The 10425-nt window shown below is 52.7% G+C and overlaps 2 non-coding genes across 2 annotated transcripts; both read right to left on the bottom strand.

The window, feature by feature from the left end:
• Window positions 1–4822: 4822 nt before the first annotated feature.
• Window positions 4823–4912, bottom strand: TRNAY-GUA (transfer RNA tyrosine (anticodon GUA)). The gene is given in 2 exon segments: window positions 4823–4858; window positions 4876–4912. It is a non-coding gene; the product is annotated as a tRNA-Tyr (tRNA).
• A 3697-nt stretch (window positions 4913–8609) lies between these two features.
• Window positions 8610–8699, bottom strand: TRNAY-GUA (transfer RNA tyrosine (anticodon GUA)). The gene is given in 2 exon segments: window positions 8610–8645; window positions 8663–8699. It is a non-coding gene; the product is annotated as a tRNA-Tyr (tRNA).
• Between the last annotated feature and the right edge of the window lie 1726 nt (window positions 8700–10425).

The raw sequence follows: 10425 nt of genomic DNA, 5'->3' as shown, positions 1-10425 counted from the left end.
CAAAAAGGACCCATACCATCAGGTACACACACCAGTCCCCAACCTCTCTCCTTTCAATGGGTTTTGGCGCCCATGTCCCTTGTCTAGCAAGTGCTACTTAATTGAGATTGACACATCTTTGTCGTAACGAAGTCTCATAGTTCCTCATTCACATAATCAGGGTGACAACACTTTATTCCTCCTGCCCCAATAACAAAGAAATTGGGGATCCCAGAGCTGTCAAAATAATCATGCCACGCTGCTGTGGGCTATGCTAGGTGCGGTAGGTGTGCCAATACAAATACCTGAAATTCCTTTCCAAACTCCCTGAAATTCTTTCTACACTCCCAATAATTCACCACGAGATGTGAGGGTAGAGCTCATCCTGACTCTACTTACAAGGACACAAGAACAAATGAGTATAAACTGGACACTAGGAAGTTAAGACTTGAAATTAGACGAAGGTTTCTAACGATGAGAGGAGTGAAGTTCTGGAACAGCCTTCCAAGGGGAGTAGTAGGGGTAAAAGACATATCTGGCTTTAAGACTAAGCTTGATAAGTTTATGGAAGGGATGGTATAATGGGATAGCCTAATTATGACATTTAATTTTGGCAATTGATCTTTGATTATCAGCAGGAAAGTATGCCCAGCGCTCTCTGATGGGATGGGATCTCAGGTACTGGAGTTACATGGCAGTGGCCAGAGTGGGCGCTATAAAGAAGAGCAAATAACTGAGGAAACAAAAGTCCGCTTCTTTGAGCCAGAGTTAAACCAGTAACCTAAACATTGCCAGGGGAACAAAGACTACAGTCCTCCGCTCCACCAGCTGAGCTATCGAAGGAAGACAGGAGAAAAGGGACATGAGTCACTCAAGGTGTCAGGCAGAACTGCCACTAACGCATAATTATGGGATAGCCACGGCCCAGCCCTTGAAAGGAATAAGCGACACACACCTAGCCCTTCGTCCTCAAAGCTGCCCCGGGGCCTGAGTAGCCGCCTAGTTTACCCTCAATTCACCCACCGGGAAACCCGCACACAGCTACCGCACAAAGACTCCCTAACAGGCATGGCACGAACACAAGGCTGCAAGGTAAGAACGGAACGCCGGGGGCGCGACGCTAGCCCTGCCTGCTAGCCGGGACGCCGCATCCTCCCGCTGACCCGCAAGGGACCCGGGATTGTCTCAAGCACGCGCAGCACAATGTTGGGACCCCAGCCCTGATTCCCACTCAGAATAGGGACGGTGGTGCAATGGAAAACATGTTCAGGGCCTCCTGCCTGTCTTCAACGGGGCCTTTTAAACCACAACATTTTCACAATCCATTCCCCTTCTCCTTCCTCAATAATGGACACATTCCCGTTCGTACCCTTTCACACCCGACTCGGCCTCCCACGCCTACCTCAGGAAAAACAAACACAAAGCGACTGGCAACAGAAAAGAACTCACACACACACACACTCCAGAAAGAGAAGTTGCCCCTTTTGCTCCCTCAGGACAAAAGGCTTACCGCAAAGCCAAGAGCGGACCGCAACGCTCCTTTCTGCGCAGACATAAATGGTGCAGGCGGATGGGGATGAAAAAAGGAGAAAGGCCAACAGTCTGGAGAATGCAGGAATCGATCCCGCTACCTCTAGCATGCTAAACAAGCGCTCTACCATTTGAGCTAATTCCCCATGCCCACACCAGGAGACTTCCCTTCTCCACCACGCCCTGTCAACACAGCGCAAACCCCATCCAGCGATCACTTCACACTGCAAAACAAACTACCTTTATGCTTGCACACCCCCTCGGAAAGGACCTCCGCTCAACAAGGACACCTGGCATAGCAAAGAACGCTGCTCCCCTTTCTTGCCTTTCAAGCAAATACACCTTGCCAGAGACCATCACAGAAACTCACACACGCCCAGGCTTTGCACTCCCACACACACGTAACGCCTCTGCTCATGACAACAAGAAGAGCAAAAACTGCAAAGGAAAGGGGACGAGTTGCCTCCCTGCCCGCCTAGGCCAAGGACAGCAAAGCTTCGGATTATCTACACATAGCCCGGCAGCTCCTTGCCAGAAAGTCCGCCAGATCTGGCTTGTAGCAATTCTCCGCCAGAAGCCTTTTACACACTATGTGCAGTCACGGTTGCCCAAAGCAATCCCAGCTCTACCAATGGGATGGACAAAAGCCCAAAACGGAAAGAAATGGAACCGCTCCCTCACACTACTCCATAAACTCAGCTCTGTGACGCCGGGGAAAGATGGACAAAGAGAGAGCAAACCACTGAAACGCACACATTGCTACAACGGGGAGCATAATAGCCTGCCGTCAGCTGCGCACACAATCGGTTGAGCCTGAAGGACAAGGGACTCTCAGCCACTAAAGGGCCTTTCCTATCCCCCCTCCACGTTAGCCCACTCCCTGCCACCAGAAACTACATCCCCGCGGCACCTCTGCCCCATGCAAAACAAAAACGGAGACGGCTTGGGGACATAGCTACGGCCGGTCTCTGTTAAGAACAAAGGCGCCCCGCTATCAGGGTGAGAAATGCCACTTCCGAAGCCTGAGATCCATAGCTAGATGTCTACGCTGTGAGTGCGGGAGGGTGAAGAGAAAGGAACTCTGCCTATACAATCGAAAACTGCGGCCTAGGTACTTGGAAACAGGTGTGGTAGATGAAAGTAGTGGCAAGCGGTGCTTTAAATGCAGCAGACTTCCAGCGGCCAGTCTCGCACGAATGGAGGGAAACATGGCGGTGGCCAGAGTGGGCGCTCTAAAGTAGAGCGTGTAACCAAGGAAACAAAAGCCCACTCCTTCGAGCCGGAGTTGAACCAGCAACCTAAGGATTCCCAGGGGAACTAAACCTACAGTCCTCCGCTCTACCAGCGGACCTACCGAAGGAAGACTGGAGCAAAGGGACATGAGTCACTCAAGGTGTCAGGCAGAACTGCCACTGGCACTAACGCATAATTATAGGCTTGCCTCTGCCCAGCCCTTGAAAGGAATAAGCGACACACACCTAGCCCTTCATCCTCACGGCTGCCCCGGGAGCTGGGTAGCCGCCTAGTTTACTCTCAATTCACCCACCGGGTAGCCCGCACACAGCTACCGCTCAAAGGCTCCCTGACAGGCATGGCACGAAGACAAGGCCGCAAGGTAAGAACGGAACGCCGGGGGCACGACGCTAGCCCTGCCTGCTAGCCGGGACGCCGCATCCTCCCGCTGACCCGCAAGAGTCCCGGGATTGTCTCAAGCACGCGCAGCACAATGTTGGGACCCCAGCCCTGATTCCCACTCAGAATAGGGACGGTGGTGCAATGGAAAACATGTTCAGGGCCTCCTGCCTGTCTTCAACGGGGCCTTTTAAACCACAACATTTTCACAGTCCATTCCCCTTCCGTTCCTCAATAATGGACACATTCCCGCTCGTACCCTTTCACACCCGACTCGGCCTCCCACGCCTACCTCAGGAAAAACAAACACAAAGCGACTGGCAACAGAAAAGAACTCACACATACACACACTCCAGAAAGAGAAGTTGCCCCTTTTGCTCCCTCAGGACAAAAGGCTTACCGCAAAGCCAAGAGCGGACCACAACGCTCCTTTCTGCGCAGACATAAATGGTGCAGGCGGATGAAAAAAGGAGAAAGGCCAACAGCCTGGAGAATGCGGGCATCGATCCCACTACCTGTCGCATGCGAAGCGAGCGCTCTACCATTTGAGCTAATTCCCCATGCCCATGCCAGCAGACCTCCCTTCTCCACCACGCCCTGTCAACTCAGCGCAAACCCCATCCAGCGATCGCTTCACACCGCAAAACAAACTACCTTTATGCTTGCACACCCCCTCGGAAAGGACCTCCGCTCAACAAAGACATCTGGCAAAGCAAAGAACGCTGCTCCCCTTTCTTGCCTTTCAAGCAAATACACCTTGCCAGAGACCATCACAGAAACTCACACACGCCCAGGCTTTGCACTCCCACACACACCTAACGCCTCTGCTCATGACAACAAGAAGAGCAAAAACTGCAAAGGAAAGGGGACGAGTTGCCTCCCTGCCCGCCTAGGCCAAGGACAGCAAAGCTTCGGATTATCTACGCATAGCCCGGCAGCTCCTTGCCAGAAAGTCCGCCAGATCCGGCTTGTAGCAATTCTCCGCCAGAAGCCTTTTACACACTATGTGCAGTCACGGTTGCCCAAAGCAATCCCAGCTCTACCAATGGGATGGACAAAAGACCAAAACTGAAAGAAATGGATCCGCTCCCTCACACTACTCCATAAACTCAGCTCTGTGACGCCGGGGAAAGATGGACAAAGAGAGCAAACCACTGAAACGCACACATTGCTACAACGGGGAGCATAATAGCCCGCTGTCAGCTGCACACACAATCGGTTGAGCCTGAAGGACAAGGGACTCTCAGCCACTAAAGGGCCTTTCCTATCCCCCCCCACGTTAGCCCACTCCCTGCCACCAGAAACTACGTCCCCGCGGCACCTCTGCCCCATGCAAAACAAAAACGGAGAGGGCTTGGGGACATAGCTACGGCCGGTCTCTGTTAAGAACAAAGGCGCCCCGCTATCAGGGTGAGAAATGCCACTTCCGAAGCCTGAGATCCATAGCTAGATGTCTACGCTGTGAGTGCGGGAGGGTGAAGAGAAAGGAACTCTGCCTATACAGGCGAAAACTGCGGCCTAGGTACTTGAAAACAGGTGCGGTAGATGAAAGTAGTGGCAAGCGGTGCTTTAAATGCAGCAGACTTCCAGCGGCCAGTCTCGCACGAATGGAGGGAAACATGGCGGTGGCCAGAGTGGGCGCTCTAAAGAAGAGCGTGTAACCGAGGAAACAAAAGCCCACTCCTTCGAGCCGGAGTTGAACCAGCGACCTAAGGATTCCCAGGGGAACGAAGCCTACAGTCCTCCGCTCTACCAGCTGAGCTACCGAAGGAAGACAGGAGCAAAGGGACACGAGTCACTCAAGGTGTCAGGCAGAACTGCCACTGGCACTAACGCATAATTATAGGCTTGCCTCTGCCCAGCCCTTGAAAGGAATAAGCGACACACACCTAGCCCTTCATCCTCACGGCTGCCCCGGGGGCTGAGTAGCCGACTAGTTTATCCTCAATTCACCCACCGGGAAGCCCGCACACAGCTAATGCTCAAAGGCTCCCTGACAGGCATGGCACGAAGACAAGGCCGCAAGGTAAGAAAGGAACGCCGGGGGCGCGACGCTAGCCCTGCCTGCTAGCCGGGACGCCGCATCCTCCCGCTGACCCGCAAGAGTCCCGGGATTGTCTCAAGCACGCGCAGCACAAAGTTGGGACCCCAGCCCTGATTCCCACTCAGAATAGGGACGGTGGTGCAATGGAAAACATGTTCCGGGCCTCCTGCCTGTCTTCAACAGGGCCTTTTAAACCACAACATTTTCACAATCCATTCCCCTTCTCCTTCCTCAATAATGGACACATTCCCGCTCGTACCCTTTCACACCCGACTCGGCCTCCCACGCCTACCTCAGGAAAAACAAACACAAAGCGACTGGCAACAGAAAAGAACTCACACACACACACACTCCAGAAAGAGAAGTTGCCCCTTTTGCTCCCTCAGGACAAAAGGCTTACCGCAAAGCCAAGAGCGGACCGCAACGCTCCTTTCTGCGCAGACATAAATGGTGCAGGCGGATGGGGATGAAAAAAGGAGAAAGACCAACAGTCTGCAGAATGCAGGCATCGATCCCGTTACCTCTAGCATGCTAAGCAAGCGCTCTACCATTTGAGCTAATTCCCCATGCCCACACCAGGAAACATCCCTTCTCCGCCACGCCCTGTCAACACAGCGCAAACCCCATCCAGCGATCACTTCACACTGCAAAACAAACTACCTTTATGCTTGCACACCCCCTCGGAAAGGACCTCCGCTCAACAAGGACACCTGGCATAGCAAAGAACGCTGCTCCCCTTTCTTGCCTTTCAAGCAAATACACCTTGCCAGAGACCATCACAGAAACTCACACACGCCCAGGCTTTGCACTCCCACACACACCTAACGCCTCTGCTCATGACAACAAGAAGAGCAAAAACTGCAAAGGAAAGGGGACGAGTTGCCTCCCTGTCCGCCTAGGCCGCATCCTCCCGCTGACCCTGTCATAAACAGATAGCTAAGGGTTAATGTCTCTTTCACCTGAAGCACCTGACCAGAGGACCAATCAGGAAACCGGATTTTTTCAACTTTGGGTGGAGGGAATTGAGTGTCTGAGTCTTTTGTCTGCCTGCCTGCTTTCTCTGAGCTTTGGAGAAGTAGATCTACTTTCTAATCTTCTGTTTCTAAGTGTAAGGACAAAGAGATCAGATAGTAAGTTATATGGTTTCTTTTCTTTGGTATTTGCATGAATATAAGTGCTGGAGTGCTTTGATTTGTCTTCTTTTTGAATAAGGCTGTTTATTCAATATTCTTTTAAGCAATTGACCCTGTATTATATCATCTTAATACAGAGAGCCCATTTGTATGTATTTTTCTTTCTTTTTATATAAAGCTTTCTTTTAAGACCTGTTGAAGTTTTTCTTTACTTCAGGGAAATTGAGTCTGTACTCACCAGGGAATTGGTGGGAGGAAGAAATCAAGGGGAGATCTGTGTGTTGGATTGCTAGCCTGATTTTGCATTCCCTCTGGGGGAATAGGAAAGTACTTTTTGTTTCCAGGACTGGAAACAGAGAGGAGGAGTCCCTCTGTGTAGTTTCACAGAGCTTGTGTCTGTGTATCTCTTCAGGAGCACCTGGAGGGGGGAAGGGAAAAAGGATTATTTCCCTTTGTTGTGAGACTCAAGGGATTTGGGTCTTGGGGTCCCAGGGAAGGTTTTTCAGGGGGACCAGAGTGCCCAAAAACACTCTAATTTTTTGGGTGGTGGCAGCAGGTACCAGGTCCAAGCTGGTAACTAAGCTTGGAGGTTTTTCATGCTAACCCCCATATTTTGGACGCTAAGGTCCAAATCTGGGACTAAGGTTATGATAGACCCGCAAGAGTCCCGGGATTGTCTCAAGCACGCGCAGCACAATGTTGGGACCCCAGCCCTGATTCCCACTCAGAATAGGGACGGTGGTGCAATGGAAAACATGTTCCGGGCCTCCTGCCTGTCTTCAACGGGGCCTATTAAACCACAACATTTTCACAGTCCATTCCCCTTCCTCTTCCTCAATAATGGACACATTCCCGCTCGTACCCTTTCACACCCGACTCGGCCTCCCACGCCTACCTCAGGAAAAACAAACACAAAGCGACTGGCAACAGAAAAGAACTCACACACACACACACTCCAGAAAGAGAAGTTGCCCCTTTTGCTCCCTCAGGACAAAAGGCTTACCGCAAAGCCAAGAGCGGACCGCAACGCTCCTTTCTGCGCAGACATAAATGGTGCAGGCGGATGGGGATGAAAAAAGGAGAAAGGCCAACAGTCTGGAGAATGCAGGCATTGATCCCGCTACCTCTAACATGCTAAGCGAGCGCTCTACCATTTGAGCTAATTCCCCATGCCCACACCAAGAGTCCCCCCTTCTCCGCCACGCCCTGTCAACTCAGCGCAAACCCCATCCAGCGATCGCTTCACACCGCAAAACAAACTACCTTTATGCTTGCACACCCCCTCGGAAAGGACCTCCGCTCAACAAGGACACCTGGCATAGCAAAGAACGCTGCTCCCCTTTCTTGCCTTTCAAGCAAATACACCTTGCCAGAGACCATCACAGAAACTCACACACGCCCAGGCTTTGCATTCCCACACACACCTAACGCCTCGGCTCATGACAACAAGAAGAGCAAAAACTGCAAAGGAAAGGGGACGAGTTGCCTCCCTGCCCGCCTAGGCCAAGGACAGCAAAGCTTCGGATTATCTACGCATAGCCCGGCAGCTCCTTGCCAGAAAGTCCGCCAGATCCGGCTTGTAGCAATTCTCCGCCAGAAGCCTTTTACACACTATGTGCAGTCACGGTTGCCCAAAGCAATCCCAGCTCTACCAATGGGATGGACAAAAGCCCAAAACGGAAAGAAATGAACCGCTCCCTCACACTACTCCATAAACTCAGCTCTGTGACGCCGGGGAAAGATGGACAAAGAGAGAGCAAACCACTGAAACGCACACATTGCTACAACGGAGAGCATAATAGCCAGCCATCAGCTGCGCACACAATCGGTTGAGCCTGAAGGACAAGGGACTCTCAGCCACTAAAGGGCCTTTCCTATCCCCCCCCACGTTAGCCCACTCCCTGCCACCAGAAACTACGTCCCCGCAACACCTCTGCCCCATGCAAAACAAAAACGGAGACGGCTTGGGGACATAGCTACGGCCGGTCTCTGTTAAGAACAAAGGCGCCCCGCTACCAGGGTGAGAAATGCCACTTCCGAAGCCTGAGATCCGTAGCTAGATGTCTACCCTCTGAGTGCGGGAGGGTGAAGAGAAAGGAACTCTGCCTATACAGGTGAAAACTGCGGCCTATGTACTTGGAAACAGGTGCGGTAGATGAAAGTAGTGGCAAGCGGTGCTTTAAATGCAGCAGAATTCCAGCGGCCAGTCTCGCACGAATGGAGGGAAACATGGCGGTGGCCAGAGTGGGCGCTCTAAAGAAGAGCGTGTAACCGAGAAAACAAAAGCTCACTCCTTCGAGCCGGAGTTGAACCAGCGACCTAAGGATTCCGAGGGGAACGAAGCCTACAGTCCTCTGCTCTACCAGCTGAGCTACCGAAGGAAGACAGGAGCAAAGGGACACGAGTCACTCAAGGTGTCAGGCAGAACTGCCACAGGCACTTACGCATAATTATAGGCTTGCCTCTGCCCAGCCCTTGAAAGGAATAAGCGACACACACCTAGCCCTTCATCCTCACGGCTGCCCCGGGGGCTGGGTAGCCGCCTAGTTTACCCTCAATTCACCCACCGGGAAGCCTGCACACAGCTACCGCTCAAAGGCTCGCTGACAGGCATGGCACGAAGACAAGGCCGCAAGGTAAGAACGGAACGCCGGGGGTGCGACGCTAGCCCTGCCTGCTAGCCGGGACGCCGCATCCTCCCGCTGACCCGCAAGAGTCCCGGGATTGTCTCAAGCACGCGCAGCACAATGTTGGGACCCCAGCCCTGATTCCCACTCAGAATAGGGACGGTGGTGCAATGGAAAACATGTTCAGGGCCTCCTGCCTGTCTTCAACGGGGCCTTTTAAACCACAACATTTTCACAGTCCATTCCCCTTCCCCTTCCTCAATAATGGACACATTCCCGCTCGTACCCTTTCACACCCGACTCGGCCTCCCACGCCTACCTCAGGAAAAACAAACACAAAGCGACTGGCAACAGAAAAGAACTCACACACACACACACTCCAGAAAGAGAAGTTGCCCCTTTTGCTCCCTCAGGACAAAAGGCTTACCGCAAAGCCAAGAGCGGACCGCAACGCTCCTTTCTGCGCAGACGTAAATGGTGCAGGCGGATGGGGATGAAAAAAGGAGAAAGACCAACAGCCTGGAGAATGCGGGCTTCGATCCCGCTACCTCTTGCATGCGAAGCGAGCGCTCTACCATTTGAGCTAATTCCCCATTCCCACACCAGGAGACCCCCCTTCTCCGCCACGCCCTGTCAACTCAGCGCAAACCTCATCCAGCGATCGCTTCACACCGCAAAACAAACTACCTTTATGCTTGCACACCCCCTCGGAAAGGACCTCCGCTCAACAAGGACACCTGGCATAGCAAAGAACGCTGCTCCCCTTTCTTGCCTTTCAAGCAAATACACCTTGCCAGAGACCATCACAGAAACTCACACACGCCCAGGCTTTGCACTCCCACACACACCTAACGCCTCTGCTCATGACAACAAGAAGAGCAAAAATTGCAAAGGAAAGGGGACGAGTTGCCTCCCTGCCCGCCTAGGCCAAGGACAGCAAAGCTTCGGATTATCTACGCACAGCCCGGCAGCTCCTTGCCAGAAAGTCCGCCAGATCCGGCTTGTAGCAATTCTCCGCCAGAAGCCTTTTACACACTATGTGCAGTCACGGTTGCCCAAAGCAATCCCAGCTCTACCAATGGGATGGACAAAAGCCCAAAAGGGAAAGAAATGAACCGCTCCCTCACACTACTCCATAAACTCAGCTCTGTGACGCCGGGGAAAGATGGACAAAGAGAGAGCAAACCACTGAAACGCATACATTGCTAAAACGGAGAGCATAATAGCCCGCCGTCAGCTACGCACACAATCGGTTGAGCCTGAAGGACAAGGGACTCTCAGCCACTAAAGGGCCTTTCCTATCCCCCCCCACGTTAGCCCACTCCCTGCCACCAGAAACTACGTCCCCGCGGCACCTCTGCCCCATGCAAAACAAAAACGGAGACGGCTTGGGGACATAGCTACGGCCGGTCTCTGTTAAGAACAAAGGCGCCCCGCTATCAGGGTGAGAAATGCCACTTCCGAAGCCTGAGATCCATAG

The sequence above is a fragment of the Gopherus flavomarginatus genome, chromosome 2, assembly GCF_025201925.1.
Source record: "Gopherus flavomarginatus isolate rGopFla2 chromosome 2, rGopFla2.mat.asm, whole genome shotgun sequence".
NCBI lineage: Eukaryota > Metazoa > Chordata > Testudines > Testudinidae > Gopherus > Gopherus flavomarginatus.
Note: the sequence above shows the minus strand (reverse complement) of the source record. Positions and strands in the feature narration are given on the sequence as shown.